At 37.3% G+C, this 20882-nt stretch overlaps 2 pseudogenes; both read left to right on the forward strand.

Moving 5' to 3' along the window:
• Positions 1 to 304: 304 nt before the first annotated feature.
• LOC129560063 (olfactory receptor 4A47-like) lies at positions 305 to 1179 on the forward strand (annotated as a pseudogene).
• Positions 1180 to 7281: 6102 nt separating this feature from the next.
• Positions 7282 to 12706, forward strand: LOC129560064 (olfactory receptor 4A47-like; annotated as a pseudogene).
• The last annotated feature ends 8176 nt before the right edge of the window (positions 12707 to 20882 follow it).

Consider the following 20882-nt stretch of genomic DNA (forward strand, 5'->3'; position numbering starts at 1 on the left):
CGGTTTAATTGTGATATTCTTATACTGTGATATTTAGCATTGTGTCAGTATTCTTATAGCACTTAAGAAACTGATCTGGAATTTTCTGATACTTATCATTGAATGTAGGGAACTATTACTTAATCAACTAGGGTATCACAATATTGTCTATGACCTACTGTACACAAATAGATATTCCATACACCTTCTTTCATTTGAATGTATAAATAAAAAGCAAAATTTAAGTCTGTTTTAAAAGTTTCCCTTCCTTGTTTTCTAGGTAAACTGCTTCATAATAAGTGAACTCAGCTCCTGTCTAGAATAGATGGAACCAAGGAACAATGTAATCTGCTTTGTCCTCCTGGGCCTCACACAGAATCCAAAGGAGCAGAAAGTCTTTTTTATTATGTTCTTGCTCTTCTTCATTTTGACAGTAGTGGGCAACCTGCTCATTATTGTGACTATAACTTTCAGTAAGACCCTGAACTCACCAATGTATTTTTTTCTTGCTTATCTATCATTTATGGATGTCACATTTTCCTTTTCTATTACACCCAGATTGATATCAGACTTGCTCTTTGCAGAAAATATTATATCCTTTGAATACTGCATGATTCAGCTGTTTATACAGCACATTTTTGGTGGATCAGAGGTCTTTCCTCTTTTAGCAATGGCCTATGACCAATATGTTGCCATCTATCTGTAAGCCCTTGCATTATTTGGTGATCATGAGGCAGAGGGTGTGTGTTGTGCTGCTGGTGGTGTCCTGCACAGGAGGTTTTCTGCACTCACTAATTCAACTTAGCACTATTTACAGGCTCCCATTCTGTGGCCCCAATGTCATTGATCACTTTACATGTGACATGCACCCCTTATTGAAACTCGTTTGTACTGACACCTACGTCATTGACATCTAAGTTGTGGCCAGTGGAAGACTGATCTGCTCTGTAGTGTTTCTGCTCTTACATGTCTCATATGGAGTCATCCTGCACTCTCTGAAGAACCTGAGTCAGGAAGGGAGGAGGAAAGTCCTCCAGACCTGTGGTTCCCACATCACTGTGGTTGTCTGCTTCTTTGTCCTCTGTATTTTCATATATGCAAGACCCTCTACCACCGTCTCTATTGACAATCACTAAGTGTGTTTTATACAATCATAACACCTATGCTGAATTTGTTAATCTATAGTCTAAGAAATTCTGAGATAACAAATGATACGAAGAAGCTCTGGAGAAAAAAAAGTTAGATCAAATATTAAATAAATGCATTATTCATCATGAAAAATTAACATTAGAGCTAGTCCTCAGAATGTAAGTCTTCATGAATCTGATGCAAATTTTCTTCTTAAACAATTAAGTTTTTATAATTAAAGGGTGAACTATATGTTCATGTTCTCTGTGACAGTTACCCTACTAGAATGTAAACTATATAATGGATGGCTTATCACTGAACCAGAATATCATAGTAAGTAGTCAGTAGAGAACTTGTAATTAATTAGAAAATAAAATTTCATAGAATCACACTAATTTTTAAGTAATTTTTGTATTTAATTTAATATTCTTAGTTTGATTTTATGTCAGAATCTTGTATCTTTTCTTATTATTCTGATTAAAATATTTGTATGTAGGCTGTTCTCTGTATTCAATTTCATTTGCTTTACTGATGAAATTTTAATGTCATGTTTTAAGTTTTCTGTTTGTTTGCTTTTTGTTTGTTTAATTTATTTATTTTAACTGGAGGCTAATTACTTTACGATATTATATTGGTTTTGCCATATATTGACATGAATCCACCACAAAAATTTAAATTATGATGCATAATAAGAGACTTTAGAATTAATGAAAATGGAATAGTGCAAAATAAAATCCTATACTTGCCACATTGGAGTCTTCCATTTCTTTCAGATCTAGTCACTATACTACTCTAGTCACTCCTGAGATTCTTCAACAAATAATACTACAAATGCAAACATGATTTCATACATGTGTGTGTTCATGTCTCTGTGTATAAATTTTCTGTTTTACTTCTGAGCCTCCAGAAGATCTTTACATACAAGACGATGTAGAGCTAACTCATTCTACTTTCATGGTACTGCTTAACTTCATAAAAAACACTAAAATCCAGGTATCCAGTCATTTTCAGGTTTTTCCCATCTTTTTCTACGATGTATAACTCTAGAATGAATTTTTTTTTGAGATTTTGTAAGTATGAAACCTAGAAGTAGAATTGTTAGTTCATTTGGCATATTTATTCAAAATGCTGATGCTCATAGTTATTGCCAAAATGCCATCCACGTGCTTGTACCAAACCCACTACTCCCCTCCATTCATTCCGTCGCTCAGTCGTGTCCGCCTCTTTGCGACCCCGTGGACTGTAGCCTACTAGGCTTCTCCGTCCATGGGATTCTCCAGGCAAGAATACTGGAGTGAGTTACCATTTCCTTCTCCAGGGAATCTTCCCGACCCAGGGATCGAACCCGGGTCTCCTGCATTGGAGGCAGATGCTTTAACCTCTGAGCCACCAGGGAAGCCCCTAGTTCTGAAAAATACATTTTACCACATTCTGAACAACCAGGGCTTGATAAACTTGTGTGTATATGACATCTGATTGGCTTCCCAAGTGGTTCAGTGATAAAGAATCTGCCTTTCAAAGCAGGAGATGCAGGAGAAATGGGTTTGATTCTTGGGCTGGGAAGATCCCCTGGAGGAGGAAATGGCAATCCACCCCAGTACTCTTGCCTGGAAAAATACCATGAACAGAGGAGCCTGGCGGGCTGCAATCCATGGGGTTACAAAGAGTAGGACATGACGGAGCACACATGCAAACATGCACATCTGATTAAAGGAGTCATGTTTCACTTGTATACTTTAATCATAAATATGCAAATATAATTGAATTTTGGAATCTCTTAAACTGTTTAAAGTTATTTCCTTTTTTAAACATTTGCTTATTAATAAATATTATATATTTGATATGATTGCTGATATTTTCCATACTGATTTTTATGATTTAATTTTATATTAAAGAAATTATACCTTTTACCATGTATTTGTAATTATTGCATTTCTATCTTGTGATTATTCTTGATGTATTTATACTGCGCAGAATATTTTGGTCCTCTAGAAATATTTTCACATTTGCATAGTCAAATCTATCAATATTTTCTTTGGATTTTATGCCTTGTTTAGAAATAGTTTTCCTATTTCAGTTTTACCAAAATATTGTTCCACAGTTTTCAACACAATTTGTGAAGTCTTCTTGTTTTATGTTTTTCATTTCAATTTTTGAACCATCTACACATTAATTTTATATAAGGAGTTAAATAGTGACCAAATTTTAATTATTTTTGTGGATGGCTATTTTTATCAATACATAATTATTTTCCCAATGTCTTTGATATCCCAACTTTATAGTCTAAAATAGAGTATGTGCTTGAATCCAATTCAAATTGCTATTATTATCCTTTAATCTCTATTCATGTGCTATTTAACATGATGCAATTGTATTTGATTTAAAATATACTTTGATACTGAATTAGGTTAAGACTTCTCCATTACTATTCTTTAACAGAACTATGTTTACTCTTGCATGTTCATATTTTAAAATTGAATTTCAATAAGCTAAGCTAAGGAAATTTAGTGTTTTCTATGAGAATTGCTTTACAAAATTTTTTGTCTTTGAATAATTGAGAATTCTTACATACTGTATCTGTCTTTTCATTTAAGTCTTCTTTTATGTTCATATAGATCTAGTTTGTTTCATTGTAAATGTAGTCATTTTTATTTTTAGATGATATTATAAATAGTATTGACCTTAATTACATTTTCTAAGTGTCTGTTATTTCTATATAGGAAATATTTTTGTTTTTCATCTTTCAGTGCAGTTCTTTTCAGTCACTCAGTCATGTCCAACTCTTTGTGACCCCATGAATCGCAGCATGCCAGGCATCCCTATCACCAACTCCTGGAGTTTACCCAAACTCTTCTTTACATAGTAAATAATTTTCACAGTACATCATTCATCATTTTAGTCTACATCCTGAAGGTTTTGACAAAATACATACAGTTGTGTAATCACCATCATTTATCAATATGCAGAATCTTTCTTCATCATGAATATACCCTACATTCATGGACATGACACATTGCTTTCTGTGGCTGTCACCAATCCAGTGGTGAGTGGAGCAGTGTCCTAGACAATCTATCTGGGCCTAGGGGTCCTCATCTGGTTTTGGCCCACAGATGGACAGAGACAAGCCCACATTGTCCCAGGTTGGTACCCTGGTGGATGAGGATGGTCCTGGTGCTGGCTAACTGGTGTCTGTTCTTGGGTCTCATCTCAGCTAGGGGTTCAAGGAGCCCTCTGATAGCCAGCCTGTTGATGCATGGTTATATTCTTGCCCAGCTAGCTGCTTGGCCTGGAGCTTCCTAAGGTTTGTTCTACCTGACTGCTGGCTGGGCCTGCCCCCAGCACTAAAAAGACAGAGGGAGTATCTCCACAGGGTGTTTACCGTTAGCAGTGTTCTTTTGATGGGCTCCCTCCCCCAAATTGGTGCTGCCAACATCTATATCCCCAATATGAATCCCAACTTCCTCTTACCCCTCTGGGAAGGTCTTCAAGTACATCTGACTCAGTCTCCATTCAAATAGCTATTCGTAAAAGAAGTCTTGTCTGTGTGTGACCTTTAAATCTGGAGTCTCTATTTCTCAAGGCCTCTGGTTCTCACCAAAGTTAACCCCACTGGCTTTCAATGTCAAATGTTTTGGGGGCACATCTTCCTAGTGCAGGACCTCTGGTATGGGTAGCTTAATATGGGGCTCAGACCCCTTTGCTCCTTTGGGGAGCCTCTTCAACTGGATTATCCTCTCATTTTTATATTGCCTACCCAAGATATGGGAGTTGCCTATAGGCTATATTTGCCACTCCTACCTAACCTGCAATAGCCCTTTTATATCTTTATTAATAGTGGAAATTTTCTGCCACTCATCAGGTCATTCTCAAAAATGGTCAATCTGTAAATAGTCGGAATTTCAATGTTCCCATGGGAAGACATGAACTCAGGGTCTTTCTATTGTACCACGTTTGCTGCTGCTGCTGCTGCTCCACCCTAAATATCTGTCTTTTGTTAGTAGTATCTTTGCATAGGGGCTTCCCTGGTGGCTCAGATGGTAGAGAATCTGCTTGCAATGTGGGAGACCTGGTTTCTATCCCTGGTGTGGAAAGATCACCTGGAGGAGGGCATGCCAACCCACTCCAGTATTCTTGCCAGAGAATCCCCACGGGCAGAGGAGTTCATTTGGTCACAAAGAAGACGGACACAACTCTCATCACACATCTTTACACACAAATGTATTTTTAAAATTTAATGGAAAGTCCCAGTGAATTTAATTAAGAAATAATCAATATCAGATACATTCCACTTCAAAGACATAATGTTAAATGTGGTTATAAGGGATAAAAGTGATGTTTGTCTCTTTTGGGAAAATAGATGATGTTCTTTTAGGAACTGATGTAAAAGTTTCAGGAGGTCATTTGTTAAGCTTAAAATATTGCACTAAAATATATGAAGGACAGCAGAAGAATTTTTATCAAAATCTTAAGTCAGCTAGTTTGGCTGTACCAATGTGACAGAGTGAGAAGTGTTAAGCAATTCACTGATTTTTTCTATCTTGAAGTTAAGAAAAATTTTACTAGAAACAAATTTTGCTGGAAATACCTTGTTGTTCTTCCTATATAAACCTAGAATTTGCATAGCTTTCTGAAAATTATCTTAACATGGTAAACTTTTATTTTTGGGGTACCATGGAATTTCTTTTAAACAATCTAAAGTGCAAATAAAAACATTCTTCTGAATAAGTGGAAGAATCCATGGAAGAAATGAACAGACAGCTGAATGAAATCAAATATATCTTCAAGTAATATTGCGACCTTTTGCCTTCTTTTGTCATATTGGATTAAAGAAACAGATCAAGGTCTTTAGGAATGATTTTAATGCTTTTCCTTCTGGTTTTGAATACGCTCCAACAAGGTAAGATTAACAGTAAATGTTGGGAAACATGACTCACAATTATGTACTTTATTATGCAAGAATTTAAGCTGTTTTGAAAGATATCAAACTTAGTTTCCAATTCTTGTTTTATCATGTAGAAATGTGTACCCTTAAGAAAATTAAAGGAATATTCTTAGCCTTAGTTTCATCAACTGGGAAAATGTGATTATGTGTTTGTTACCGTAAATATTAATTGTTATACATTATATTTGATAGAATAAGAATTTTGAGCAGTTGAGTGATATAAGTGGAACAAGATTTAAAGAATATAATCTCAGCTGCTTCAACAGAACAAATTGATGGACAACCCTCTCCACCACCCTCCCCTCCAAAAATGGAGAAAAGTAGCAATAGGTTACTGTTCTGGACCAGGAAAAATGAAGGGAAGGGAATGATCACATTTGTGACATATTTTGAAAGTATAGTTATATTTGATACAGTTATCAGTAAATAATATGAGAGCAAAAAGAGAATGATAACACTGTGCAAAGCTTTGTCTGAACAATTACACTGAACGGTGATACCTTTTAGCAAGATGGGGGACATCTTTTATGTTGTAGAAAATTTTGCGTTATATGTGCTAAATTGATGTCTAACTGCAAATATTCAAAATTGGAAGTGCTGCTTAAGTTAAAATGAGGATAGAGATAGGAGCTGGAGACACAAAATTGGACTGCCTCAGTATTCATTGTTTAGAAGGAATATCTAGCTAAAAACTAGTCTCAGAAAGTTTTGAGACAATTCTGGGCAGTAATTTTATATTCATAGTTTGATCTACTCACAATGACTATGTTAACTTCAGTGGGTTTCCAGTGTTATACTTTTGTGACTTTACAAATGATATACTTTTCCTGGAATTCCTTTCCCATCTTTTTTTTGTTATTTCACGTTCCCTTTAAAACCCAGCTAAATCACTGCTTCTTCTGGGAAGACGTCTCTGATTCTAGTCTGATTGATGTATTTCTCCTCTGTGATATTTAGCATTGTGAGAGTATCTCTATCATGGTACCTATTATGTGTGTCTGCAATTTTCTGATTCCTCACTTTGTGTCAGATCACTGAATCTAAGGAACTATGAGTGATTCAACCAGACATCATAATGTCTATGACCCACTGGACACAAGCAGATTCTGTATGAACATTTTTTAATTGAAAGGATAAATAGAAGACAGAATTTTAGTACATTTAAAACTTTTCCCCTTTGTTTTTTAGGTAAACTGCTTCTAATATGTGAAGTTAGCTCCTGTCCAGAATAGATGGAACCAAGAAATAATGTAACTTACTTTGTTCTCCTGGACCTCACACAGAATCCAAAGGAACAGAAAATCCTTTTTGTTATGTTCTTGCTTTTCTACATTTTGACAGTGGTGGGCAACTTGGTCATTATTGTGACTATAACTGTCAGTAAGACCCTGAACTCACCACTGTATTTTTTTCTTGCCAGCTTATCATTTATGGATGCCACTTATTCCTCTTCTATAACACCAAGACTGATTTCAGACTTACTCTTTGGGGAAAATATCATAACCTTTCAATCCTGTATTACTCAGATGTTTATTGATCATTTTTTTGGTGGATTAGAAGTCTTTCTTCTTTTAACAATGGCCTATGACAGCTATGTGGCCATCTGCAAGCCCTTGCATTATTTGGTGATCATGAGGCAGAGGGTGTGTGTTGTGCTGCTGGTGGTGTCTTTTATTGGAGGTTTTCTGCACTCGGTAGTTCAACTTAGCAATATTTATGGGCTCCCATTCTGTGGCCCCAATGTCATTGATCATTTTACATGTGACATGTACCTCTTATTGAAACTCTTCTGTACTGACACCTTAGTGTCATCTTAGTGCTGGCCAATGGAGGACTGATCTGCTTTATCATTTTTCTGCTCTTACTCGTCTCCTGTGGAGTTGTCCTGCACTCTTTGAAGAACCTGAGTCAAGAAGGGAGGCAGAAAGCCCTCCAGACATGTGGTTCCCACATCACTGTGGTTGTCTGCTTCTTTGTTCCCTGTATTTACATATATTTAAGACCAGCTACTTTGAGTGAACTTCTGGAGTTGGTGATGGACAGGGAGGCCTGGCGTGCTGTGATTCATGGGGTCGTGGAGAGTCGGACACAACTGAGAGACTGAACTGAACTGAACAACCTTCCCAATTGACAAATCATTGAGTGTGTTTTATGCAAACTAGTACAACCAGTATCGGGGACCTGCCTTGATATGGACCCAGGGTATCCATGGGATGAACAGCGTTGGTGTCAGTGAGAAAGAGAGAGAGACAGGGACTGATGATTCCTTGGTTTACGCAGGAAACCAATAAAATCCCAGCACAGGGTTTGCTCTGTTTACGTAGGCCACAGGCGCCCTCTTGAATCACTGGAGACACCCCACCAGGGCACCCCCTTGAGTGGGTCTTAGAAGCCCAGGCAGATAAGTAAACACAGAGGGCCCAGCGCTTCAAGGATCACAACTGGAAAAAGGAGAATAGAGAAAAGGAGAAAAAATGACATGGGGAGACCAAGCTTCAGTGAGCAAGGCCCAAAACTTTATTTTCCAGTGCTGCTTTTATACCCTAAGTTGTGCACATAAAAAATAGAGAAAGGGAGGTATAGAGTCAAGCCAAAATCATTCGGGGTCAGCAATCTTGACCCTTATCAGGATCAGGGCTTATTTTTGTGTGTCTCGTGATAAAAGTTTTAGGTGGCTTACATCCTCTTCTGGCCAGGGGGCCTGCTAACAGTTTATGGCCCTCTCTCCTAACAAAGGTTAGTTAGCTAGAAAAAGGCTTATATTCTTTCAAGGTGATTTTCCTAAAGTCAGGCGCTATTCTCCAAAGACACATGACAAGATTACATTCCTATAAGGCAAGGGTGTAGTGAGCTACAAGAAAAGAATTTATTAACTTAAGATCTGATGTGGTTAAATCAAAGGCTACTACTTATTTTCTCTATATGTGATTAATATATTTCCAAGGATACAATAGATAGAAAATATGGAAACTTTGCAGCAAGCATTGATTCAACAATGAAATGTCTTTTAGTACTATTCTAATGATTTTAACTTCTTCAACAAATTCCTGTATCTTAGAATATTAGGCTTTCTGTCCTTGTATGGCTGGGAGCCTGTAAACAGTCACATTCATGGTTGTAATGAGTGACATAACTGAAAGTAGTTTTAAAAAGTATCGTTTGAGATGTTTCAGGAGAACAAACTGTTGGAGGCCAGAAGAAAAGTGGGGAGACATGTCACGAGGCTATTGCAGTGCTATCAGAGGGGCTTGGATTGGAACACTCCTATTAAGCCAAGGAGAACTTTTAAACTACAGCTCTGAATTAATGTTTTCAGAGAAAGGTGGTTGGGGGGAAGTCCCCGTAAGTATTAGAGGACTTTGTAAGAGGCGTAAGATAGTAAAGCAGTCAGACTCTGGTTTTTTTTGGGGTAGATGCTCAGGTAAGTCCAGGGGGTTCCTTGAGTCCTGATTAGCCTTTGCCTGTCAGGTCTCTTCCCCAATTGACCTTTGCCACGGGTAGGATTTCCCTCGCTGGCTCCCGGCAGTTTGGTTTTGTATCGTTGTTGATATATAGATCTTTATGTATTCTGATATTGATTTCTTATCAGGTATATTTGTAAATATTTTATCCAATTTCGTGGACTGCTGTTGGCCTCTGTTAATAGTGTCTTTGATACAAAAAAGTTAAAATTTGATAAAGTACAGTTTATTATTTTTTCCTTTCTTACCTGTGCTTTTGTGTCATGCTCAAGAAATAATCACTAACTGCAGAGTTATGAACTTATATGTTTTCTACTAAATGTTGCATCTATCTGCATTAGCAGATAGATTCTTTACCACCAGGTCTACCTGGGAAGCCCACTATTTTAAGTCTCTTTGATGAACTTTGATTTGTTTTTTGCATATGGTGTAAGGTAAGGGTTCAGTTTCACTCCTTTGTGAATATAAGGCTTTCATAGCACCATTTGTTGAAAAGGATGTCCTTTCCTAATTGAATGCTTTGGCTACCCTTGCTAAAAATCATTTGAACACATATACACAGGTTTATTTCTAGGTTTTCTATTTTATTTCATTGAAGCCCATATGGCTCAGTGGTAAAGAATCTGCCTGCCAATTCAGGAGTTGCAGGAGACAGGTTCAATTCCTGGAAGATCCTCTGGAGGAGGAAATGACAACCTACTCTAGTATTCTTGCCTGGAAAATTCCTTGGAGAGAGGAGCTTCGTGGGCTACAGTCCATGAGAGTAGCAAAGAGATGGAAATGACTGAGCAACTGAGCATGACAACAATGTTATTTTTCATTCCAGTTTTACTGAAATATAATTGCCATAGGGTACTGAAAGTGCTGCACTCAATATGCCAGCAAATTTGGAAAACTGAGCAGTGGCCACAGGACTGGAAAAGGTCAGTCTTCATTCCAATCCCAAAGAAAGGCAATGCCAAAGAATGCTCAAACTACCGCACAATTGCACTCATCTCACATGCTAGTAAAGTCATGCTCAAAATTCTCCAAGCCAGGCTCCAGCAATATGTGAACTGTGAACTTCCAGATGTTCAAGCAGGTTTTAGAAAAGGCAGAGGCACCAGAGATCAAATTGCCAACATCCGCTGGATCATGGAGAAAGCAAGAGAGTTCCAAAAAACATCTATTTCTGCTTCATTGACTATGCCAAAGCCTTTGACTGTGTGGATCACAATAAACTGTGGAATATTCTGAAAGAGATGGGAATACCAGACCACCTGACCTGCCTCTTGAGAAACCTGTATGCAGGTCAGGAAGCAACAGTCAGAACTGTACATGGAACAACAGACTGGTTCCAAATAGGAAAAAGAGTACGTCAAGGTTGTATATTGTCACCTTGCTTATTTAACTTATATACAGAGTACATCATGAGGAACGCTGGGCTGGAAGAAGCACAAGCTGGAATCAAGATTGCTGGGAGAAATATCAATAACCTCAGATATGCAGATGACACCTCCCTTATGGCAGAAAGTGAAGAGGAACTCAAAAGCCTCTTGATGAAAGTGAAAGAGGAGAGTGAAAATGTTGGCTTGAAGCTCAACATTCAGATAACAAAGATCATGGCATCTGGTCCCATCACTTCATGGGAAATAGATGGAAAAACAGTGGAAACAGTGTCAGACTTTATTTTGGTGGGCTCCAAAATCACTGCAGATGCTGATTGCAGCCATGAAATTAAAAGACGCTTACTCCTTGGAAGGAAAGTTATGACCAACCTTGATAGTACATTAAAAAGCAGAGACATTACTTTGCCAACCAAGGTCCGTCTAGTCAAGGCTATGGTTTTTCCCGTGGTCATGTATGGATGTGAGAGTTGGACTGTGAAGAAAGCTGATCACCGAAGAATTGATGCTTTTGAACTGTGGTGTTGGAGAAGACTCTTGAGAGTCCCTTGGACTGCAAGGAGATCCAACCAGTCCTTTATAAGGGAGATCAATCCTGGGTGTTCATTGGAAGGACTGATGCTAAAGCTGAAACTGCAATACTGTGGCCACCTCATGCGGCGAGTTGACTCACTGGAAAAGACTCTGATGCTGGGAGGGATTGGGGGCGGGAGGAGAAGGGGACGACAGAGAATGAGATGGCTGGATGGCATCACCAACTCTGTGGACATGAGTTTGAGTGAACTCCGGAAGTTGGTGATGGACAGGGAGGCCCGGCTTGCTGTGATTCATAGGGTCGTGGAAAGTCTGACACGACTGAGCGACTGAACTGAACTATATAAGTTTAAAGATGTATAGCATAATGTTTTGACATATATACATCATGAAATGATGATTACAAGGGGTTTAATGAAAATCCATCATCTCATATAGATATAAACTTAAATAAATAGAAATAAAATTTACCTTTTATTAGAATTTTTAAACTTTACTCGCTTAACAACTTTTGCATATAACATAGAACAATGCTAAGTATATTAATCATGTTGTATATTTCATCCCTGGTACTTAGATATCTTATAACTAGAATTTTGTACCTTTTGACTGCCTTCATCCAATTCCCCTTTCCCGTCTCCTGTTTTCTTTGGTAACCAGAAATCTGAGCTCTTTTTCTATGAGTTTGTCTATTTTCTTCTGAAGTATTATTGACCTTCAACATACAAAAATGTGACTATTGACTATGTTCCCCATAATGTGCATGTCGTTTCATGGCTCATTTATTTCATACCTGAAAGTTCCATTCTCTTATTTCATGCATCCATTTCTCTCCACAGCCACTCCCATGCCCTCAAGCAGCTGTTTATTCTATTACTTTGTTGTTTGGATTCCTCATGTAAGTAAAATCATACAATATTTCTCTTTCTCTACTTTGTTGCACTTCAGTTCAGTTCAGTTCAGTTCAGTCGCTCAGTCGTGTCCGACTCTCCGCGACCCCATGAATCACAGCACGCCAGGCCTCCCTGTCCATCACTTATTACTGGTTTAATACTATGTTGTAGCAATATTTCATTTTTATTGTGGCAATATTTCTTTGTATATAAAATTTCATTGCAGACACACACACCTACATACATATATTCTCTGATAGGTACTTAGGTTGCTTCCACAATGTTTCTATTGGGGAAAGAAATGCTCCAATGAGCATAGGAGTGCATGCCTTTTCTAATTAATATTTCCCATTTTTTAAGATAAATACTCAGGAGTGGAATTGATTGAATGTGTGGTAGGTCCACTGTTGTGTAGCTCTGGGTCACAAAACAGCTGACTTTGGAGTTCCAGGGTACCAGGGCCAGTGCTGGTCAGCTGGTGTACGGAACTCCACTATCTTGGTCATGCCACACTATATATTTTCTCTTTATGTCAATACTATTTTCTCTTGACTGCAATAGTTTTATAGTATATTTTAGAATCAGAAAGCTTAATACTTTTGGTTATTTGCAATCTCTTGTGATTTTATATAAATATAAGGATGGATTTTCCTCTGTTTGCAATAACATTCTGAGAGTGATTACACTGAATATGTAGATCAGTTTGGGTAGTGTTGATATCTTAATAACAAGTAATCTAGCTTGTAAATTTCTTATTTATTTATTTTTTAATTTTTGTAATTTATTTTTATTTAAAAAGAACAATGTCATTTATAACATTGTTCAGCAACATTTTGTACTTTTCAGTACATAAGACTTTTGCTGCTTGATTAATTTTACTCTTAATTATTTTATTTTCTTTGATGCTATTACAGATGGAAATTTTTTTCTTAATTTCTCCTTTGTGTTCTTTATTGAAAATATAGAAATTCAACATCGTTTCACGATTAAAAAAATAAAAAAAACCTTTAGAGCAAATGAGTCACAAAAATATACCTGAACATAAAGGCTGAATAGGACAAATTCACAGATCACAGGATACTCAGCACTGAAAGACTGAAAGCTTTCTTATTAAAATGTAAATCAAGACAAGAGTGCATATACCACTTCTTTGCAACATAAGTACTCAAATGAAAATTCTTGCTAAATTTTTAGAGATTTCTACATAGGTCATCTCTGAAACGAGATGTTTATTTAATTAATTTTTACTTAATTTTGCTCTCTGCAACAGTGCTTCCACTGGTAGCTACTTTCTGACCTTCCAATCACCTTTTAGGATAGGACTGCAATGATTACTTTTTTCATAGTAGAATTGTCCCTCCTATTTCTGCCCTCTATTTTTATCTCAGTTCAGTCACTCAGTCATGTCCAACTCTCTGCGACCCCATGAATCACAGCACACCAGGCCTCTGTCCATCACCAACTCCCGGAGTTCACTCAAACTCACCTCCATCAAGTCGGTGATGACATCCAGCCATCTCATTCTCTGTCGTCACTTTGTCTTCCTGACCCAATCCCTCCCAACATCAGAGTCTTTTCCAGTGAGTCAACTCATCGCATGAAGTGGCCAAAGTATTGGAGTTTCAGCTTTAGCATCAGTCCTTCCAATGAACACCCAGGGCTGATCTCCTTTAGAATTTGTCTAGAAACACTTAATAAGACTACAGCTAGTTGTTGCTGTTTTTTCTTAATTTTTTTCTTTTTTAAATTAATTTATTTGTTTTAATTGGAGGCTAATTACTTTACATTATTACATTGGTTTTGCCATACATGAATCTGCCCCAGGTGTACATGTGTTCCCCATCTGAACCCCCCTCCCACCTCCCTCCCCATCCCATCCCTCTGGTTCATCCCAGTGCACCAGCCCAGAGCGTCCTGTATCATGCATCGAAGCTGGACTGGTGATTCATTTCACATATAAATTGAGACTGATGATAATCACAAAATGATTCTAAAGATATTTTTTCTCCATGGACGTGATACTAATTCTGTGATGTGATTTAGTAGTACCTTTGGGTGTACATGTACTTTTAAATTTTAGTGGAAAATGACAGTGAATTTATATAAGCAAGAATCAGCCTTGGATCGATTTTTATTCTAATGATGTTAGAAGGGAGAAAATGTGCAATTATCTTTACACCTACAGGGAAAAATTATACCCTTTTTGGCCCTTTCTTAGACTTGTGTTTTCCTGCATGCTCAGGTGCTTAGTCATGTTCGACTCCTTGTGTAGCCCATGAACTGTAGCCTGCTAGTCTCTTCTGCCTATAGAATTTTTTAGGCAAGAATATTAGAGTTGCCATTCCCTTCTCCAGGAATCCTCCCAACCAAGAAACTGAAATCGAGTCTCTTGCATCTCCCGTAATGGCAGGTGGACTCTTTGTTATGGAACCACCTGGGAAGCCCTTGGTAGGCTTAAAATGATATTGAAAAAAAAAAAAAGAAAGAAAGAAAATACAGGAATGTTTTTCAAAATCTTAAGTCAAGTGCTCTGGTCACACTAACATGACAGAATAAGAAAGAGTAAACAAATGAATGCTATTATAATATCTTTAAATTAGTAGGAAAAGAAGCTACTTGAGATGCTTTTTCCTGGAAAAAGGCTAATTGCTGTCTTACTTATTTAAACATAGGATTTTCTGCTCTTTTTGATAAATTATCCTAACATGACAAGCTTTAGTATTTTTATGGTCACCATGGAATTTCCCTCAAACAATATTTAGTGCAAATTAAAGTGCTTTCCTGATGGCTCAGATGGTAAAATATCTGCCTGCAGTGCAGGAGACGTAGGTTCAGTCCCTGGGTGTGGAAGATCCCCTAGAGAAGGGAATCAGCTCAGTTCAGTTCAGTCGCTCAGTCGTGTCTGACTATTTGTGACCCCATGAATCACAGCACTCCAGGCCTCCCTGTCCATTACCAACTCCCGGAGGTCACTCAAACTCATGTCCATTGAGTCGGTGATGCCATCCAGCCATCTCATTCTCTGTCCTCCCCTTCTCCTCCTGCCCCCAATCCTTCCTAGCATCAGACTCTTTTTCAGTGAGTCAACTTGTCGCATGAGGTGGCCAAAGTATTGGAGTTTCAGCTTTAGCATCAGTCCTTTCAATGAACACCCAGGATTGATCTCCTTTAGAATGGACTGGTTGGATCTCCTTGCAGTCCAAGGGACTCTCAAGAGTCTTCTCCAGCAGTACACTTCAAAAGCATCAATTCTTTGGTGATCAGCTTTCTTCAAAGTCCATCTCTCACATCCGTACATGACCACAGGAAAAATCATAGCCTTGACTAGACGAACCGTGGTTGGCAAAGTAATGTCTCTGCTTTCTAATATGTTCTCTACGTTGGTCATAACTTTCCTTCCAAGGAGTAAGCGTCTTTTAATTTCATGGCTGCAATCACCATCTGCAGTGATTTTGGAGCCCCCCCAAAAAAGTCTGACACTGCTTCCACTGTTTCCCCATCTATATCCCATGAAGTGATGGGACCAGATGTCATGATCTTTGTTTTCTGAATGTTGAGCTTCAAGCCAACATTTTCACTCTCCTTTTTCACTTTCATCAAGAGGCTTTTGAGTTCCTCTTCACTTTCTGCCATAAAGGTGGTGTCATCTGCATATCAGAGGATATTTTTCCCGGCAGTCTTGATTCCAGCTTGTGCTTCTTCCAGCCCAGCGTTCCTCATGATGTACTCTGCATATAAGTCAAATAAGCAGGTGACAATATACAACCTTGACGTACTCCTTTTTCTATTTGGAACCAGTCTGTTGTTCCATGTACAGTTCTGACCGTTGCTTCCTGACCTGCATACAGGTTTCTCAAGAGGCAGGTCAGGTGGTCTGGTATTCCCATCTCTTTCAGAATATTCCACAGTTTATTGTGATCCACACAGTCAAAAGCTTTGGCATAGTCAATGAAGCAGAAATAGATGTTTTTCTGGAACTCTCTTGCTTTCTCCATGATCCAGCGGATGTTGGCAATTTGATCTCTGGTGCCTCTGCCTTTTCTAAAACCTGCTTGAACATCTGGGAGTTCACGGTTCACACATTGCTAAAGCCTGGCTTGGAGAATTTTGAGCATGACTTTACTAGCGTGTGAGTTGAGAGAAATTGTGTGGTAGTTTGAGCATTCTTTGGCATTGCCTTTCTTTGGGACTGGAATGAAGACTGTCCATAGACAGGGCTATATCTTGTCATACACTGGTCTGTATCTCACCATACAGAAATTTAGGCATCACTTACTTGAAAAATGCTTCTGTTCCGTGTGGCAAAGACTGAAGTCATTTTCTGGTATTCAGTTGATTGCTTGATGTTTAAGAGGTGACCAAAATGATTTCAATTACATAAATGGTGTTTTGATACCAAAGGATAGAAGATCAACTATTCTGGGCCACTTTCCTCTCTGTGTAGATATAAGAAAACGTAGACAAACTCTGTTCATTGAAGTTGTCAGCCTTGCAAACTGTCAGCTCAGGGCTCCCACGGGGAGGAGGCAAATGCTATCAAGTCTTTAAATCTCATTCTATCATGATATTAGTTTGAAGTCCAGGATCTCAAGTTGTAAATTCAGATTGTTCTTTCACACCAACGGAAGCAAATCAACAAGGAGAAAACATGACCTATGGAATGGGAAAAAACATTTATATCATAGCAAATTAGTACATAAAATGTGTAAGGAACTTCTACAAATTAATTTTTAAAAAGCAAATAAATCAATTTACAAATGGGCAAAGATCTTTAATAGATTCTTTTCCAAATAAGACATTCAAATGGCCAATGGGAACACAACGAAGTGCTCAGTATCACTAATCATCAGGGAAATGCAAATCAAAATCAAAATGAGATATCACCTCATATCTGTTAGGATGGCTATGTGAGATATATATCAGGTAACAATTTTGGTGAGGGTATAGTGAAAATGGAATGCTACTATACTATTGGTGGGGAATCTAAATTTGTGCAGCCACTGTGGAGAATATTACAGAGGCTTCTCAAAAAATTAAATATAAAGCTGCCATGTGATTCTGGAGAAGGAATTGGCAACTCACTCCAGTATTCTTGCCTGGAGGATCCCAGAGACAGAGGAGCCTGGCAAGCTACAGTCCATAGGGTTGCAAAGAGTCAGACATGACTGAAGCAATTTACCACCATATGATTCAGCAATCCTACTTTTGTTTATATATCCAAGAATGAGAAATTATGAATCTGAAGAAATATATGTACTCTTATGTTTATTGCAGCATTATTCACAAAGCCAAGACTTGTAAATAAATAAAATGTCCTCTGGTGGATGGATAGATAGAAAAAATATGATAGGTGTATGTGTGTATACACACACACACACACACACACACACACACACATACACACACACACCTATCATATTTTTTATATTTATATATATACAGACAAAACTATGCATGTATATATATGTGTGTGTGTGTGTGTGTGTGTGTGTGTGTGTGTGTTTGTCAAAAAAGATAATTTTATCCTAAAGGTGATTGTTCCTAAATGGAAAAATAAGGGGCAGATTTCCATGAATTCATGAAATTGCAGTAGTTTTATTGAAAGGGAGTCTTAAAAAAAGAAATTTTGTATGATTTGTTTGAGATTAGATTAAACTTAATTAAGCAAGTGGATTTTGTTATTAAAAGTAGGATGGTGCATGCAGGACTAGATTGGTTCCTCTCTGTTAGTAGAACAAATGTACTTAGAATGCTTCTTGATAACAGTTTGTGTGAACTTCCTTGCCTTTAGGTATTCTGTGTTAGTGTTAGCTGCTCAGTAATTTTTGACTCTTTGCAACCCATGTACTATAGCCCACCAGGCTTCTCTGTCCATAGGATTTTCCAGGTAAGAATACCGGAGTGGTTGTTATTTCCTTTTCCAAGGGAATCTTCCAGACCCAGGGATAGAACTGGGTCTCCAGAACTGTAGGTGGATTCTTTACCACTGAGTCACCTTGCTTTAAAATCTTTTGTTACTTCAGTTAAAGTGAATAAATATTCACAGTGATTCTATATGACCAAACATTTTGAAATTTTTTTATATATATTTTTGTCAAACTGCTTAGCAAATTCAAAGTTCTTTAGACTTGCTAACTTTAGGATGCTTCAGAAGGCTCCTGAGTCACCTCAGAGAGAAATATTAATCTAACTGTGATTGTTTGATGTTACATTGCATGGTTTTTTGTGGTTCAGGTGCTAATTCATGTACAAGTCTTTACAACATCATGAAGTATAGCACGCCAGATTCCCTTGTCCTTCATCATCTCCCAAAATTTTTTCAGATTCATGTCCATTGAGTCGATGATGTTATCTAACCATCTCATCCTCTGCCTCTACCTCCTTCTCTTTTTGCCTTCAGTCTCTAGCAGCATCAAGGTATTTTCCAAAGAGTCAGCTCTTTATATCAGGTGACCAACGTATTGAAGTTTCAGCTTCAGCATCAGTCCTTCCAATGAATATTCAGGGTTGATTTCGTGTAGTTTTGACTAGTTTGATCTCCTTGCTGTCCAAGGAACTCTCAAGAGCCTTCTCCAGCACCAGAATTCAAAAGCATCAATTCTTCAGTGCTCAGCCTTCTTGATAGACTGACTCACATATCTGTACAAAACTACTAAAAAAAGCATAGCTTTGACTACAGGGACCTTTGTCAGCAAAGTGATGTCTCTGCTTTTTTAATATGAAAACTATAAAATAATTATTTTCAAAACACTAGAAATTAGAAAAAAAGAAGACAATGATCACTGAGAGGTGTTAAAAAAAACAGGTTGAGCTTTGTTTAGGATTTTTTCTGGTTTATGAGCATAAAGAATTTCCATCTATGGTACAAAGAGGACTAACTCAAAAGATTTTGATAGCATCTCTGAATTTAGAAGATGAAGTTGATGATTTGATGACACCCAGGCAGCTAGAACTCTGAGAGTGGAATAATATGTATTATAGACCCAGAGACTTAGTGGGAAGGAAAGAGAGAGAAGGAGAAAGCAAGAAGAAGAAAGAGAGAGAGATTGAGAATGTTGGAGAATTAAAGAGGATCCTGTTTAATTTGTAAATAATTTGAAAATATTATACTTTTCCTAGACTTTCTTGTTTAATTACATTATATATAATATATAGCATATACAGTAACATGTATATAATAATATAATATGACTGTTTATATAATATGATCTGTAAAATATAATTTAAAATCTATCGTTTATGTAATGTATTTGCTATCTTTTTATCCATCTATCTACCTACACTATATAATTCCTCTGAAATGTATTAAAATTTTGCCATGGAATAATATATAGCCTACTTTGGTGAAAGGCTGATTAACACTTTGAGATGAATGGAATAATAGTTCCACAAATGTTTTCTTTATCCTCACTTCCATATTAACACCAATTTTATCAACTTGCCTTTATGAAACTATGTGACAAACTCTATGGAAGATGTATCTGCATTTGAAATAGGTTTTAAATGACTTGTTTTGATATTAGCATCCATCATCTTCTGGAAATCAAGAAAGATTTCTTCTTCAAAGATAAAGTTTAAATAGATTTGCCTATTTTGTCATCATAATTTAAACAAGAATGTTTTTATTAACATACATTTTATTTCTGTTGAGGCTTTTCCCTCTTGGTGAAATGATTTCAAGTTGTTTTTTATAACTCTACCCCTAGAGGACAGGGTTCTCTAAGTCCTATTCTTAGTAAGTAAATGCTAGTGATTCAGTCATGTCTGACTCTTTGCAACCCCATGGACTGTAGCCTGCCAGAGTCCTCTTTCTGTGGAATTCTCTAGGCAAGAATACTGGAGTGGGTTGCCATTCCCTTCTTCAGGGTATCTTTCTGACCCAGGTCTCCTGAATTAGAGGCAGATTCTTTACTGTCTGAGCCACCAGGCAAGCCCAAGTCCTATTCTACAAGGTGATTATCCTTGATCATCTCTGGAGGTAAATGGTGTGTTATCAAAATTATGACCAATGTCCCAATGAGTTTAATTAGTCAAGAATTATCCTTGTAGATGTAACAATTAAATGACTCAATAATATGTGCCATATTTCAAATGCATATAAGGGGTTTATGGATCTTTTGCCTCATCTCATATGTCAGACTTTTATGAATTTAAATAGTAGACTCAAATCATAATAAATTATGTATATGGAGTCATTCTCCATCCTTCAGAAAAAACAAAGTTCAACAATGAAGAAAGGATACTAAAACTGAAAATCAAAATGCTAAAAATGTTACTTCACCATTTTACTGTGATTTGTGTAGAATACATGCAGCAACATTTTCATGTAAATGATTCAGAAGCAATTTTCCAATTTCTCTCCAGTAAAAATGTTGAGTTAACATTTGTTGGTGTTTAGGAGAAATTCTGACAGCTATCAATGTTTAGGACCTCCGTTCACATTAAGAGTCAGCGTTCATTAGCTAACAGAACATTAATATTCATTTTGAAAATAAGAACAATTTGAAGGTAATGTTTCTCTGAAATACTGAGGAGAATTAGATTTTCTGAAAACATGGGA

Source organism: Moschus berezovskii, chromosome 16 (genome assembly GCF_049115385.1).
Source record: "Moschus berezovskii isolate FMDL1 chromosome 16, NW_MosBer_1.0, whole genome shotgun sequence".
Classification (NCBI taxonomy): Eukaryota; Metazoa; Chordata; class Mammalia; order Artiodactyla; family Moschidae; genus Moschus; species Moschus berezovskii.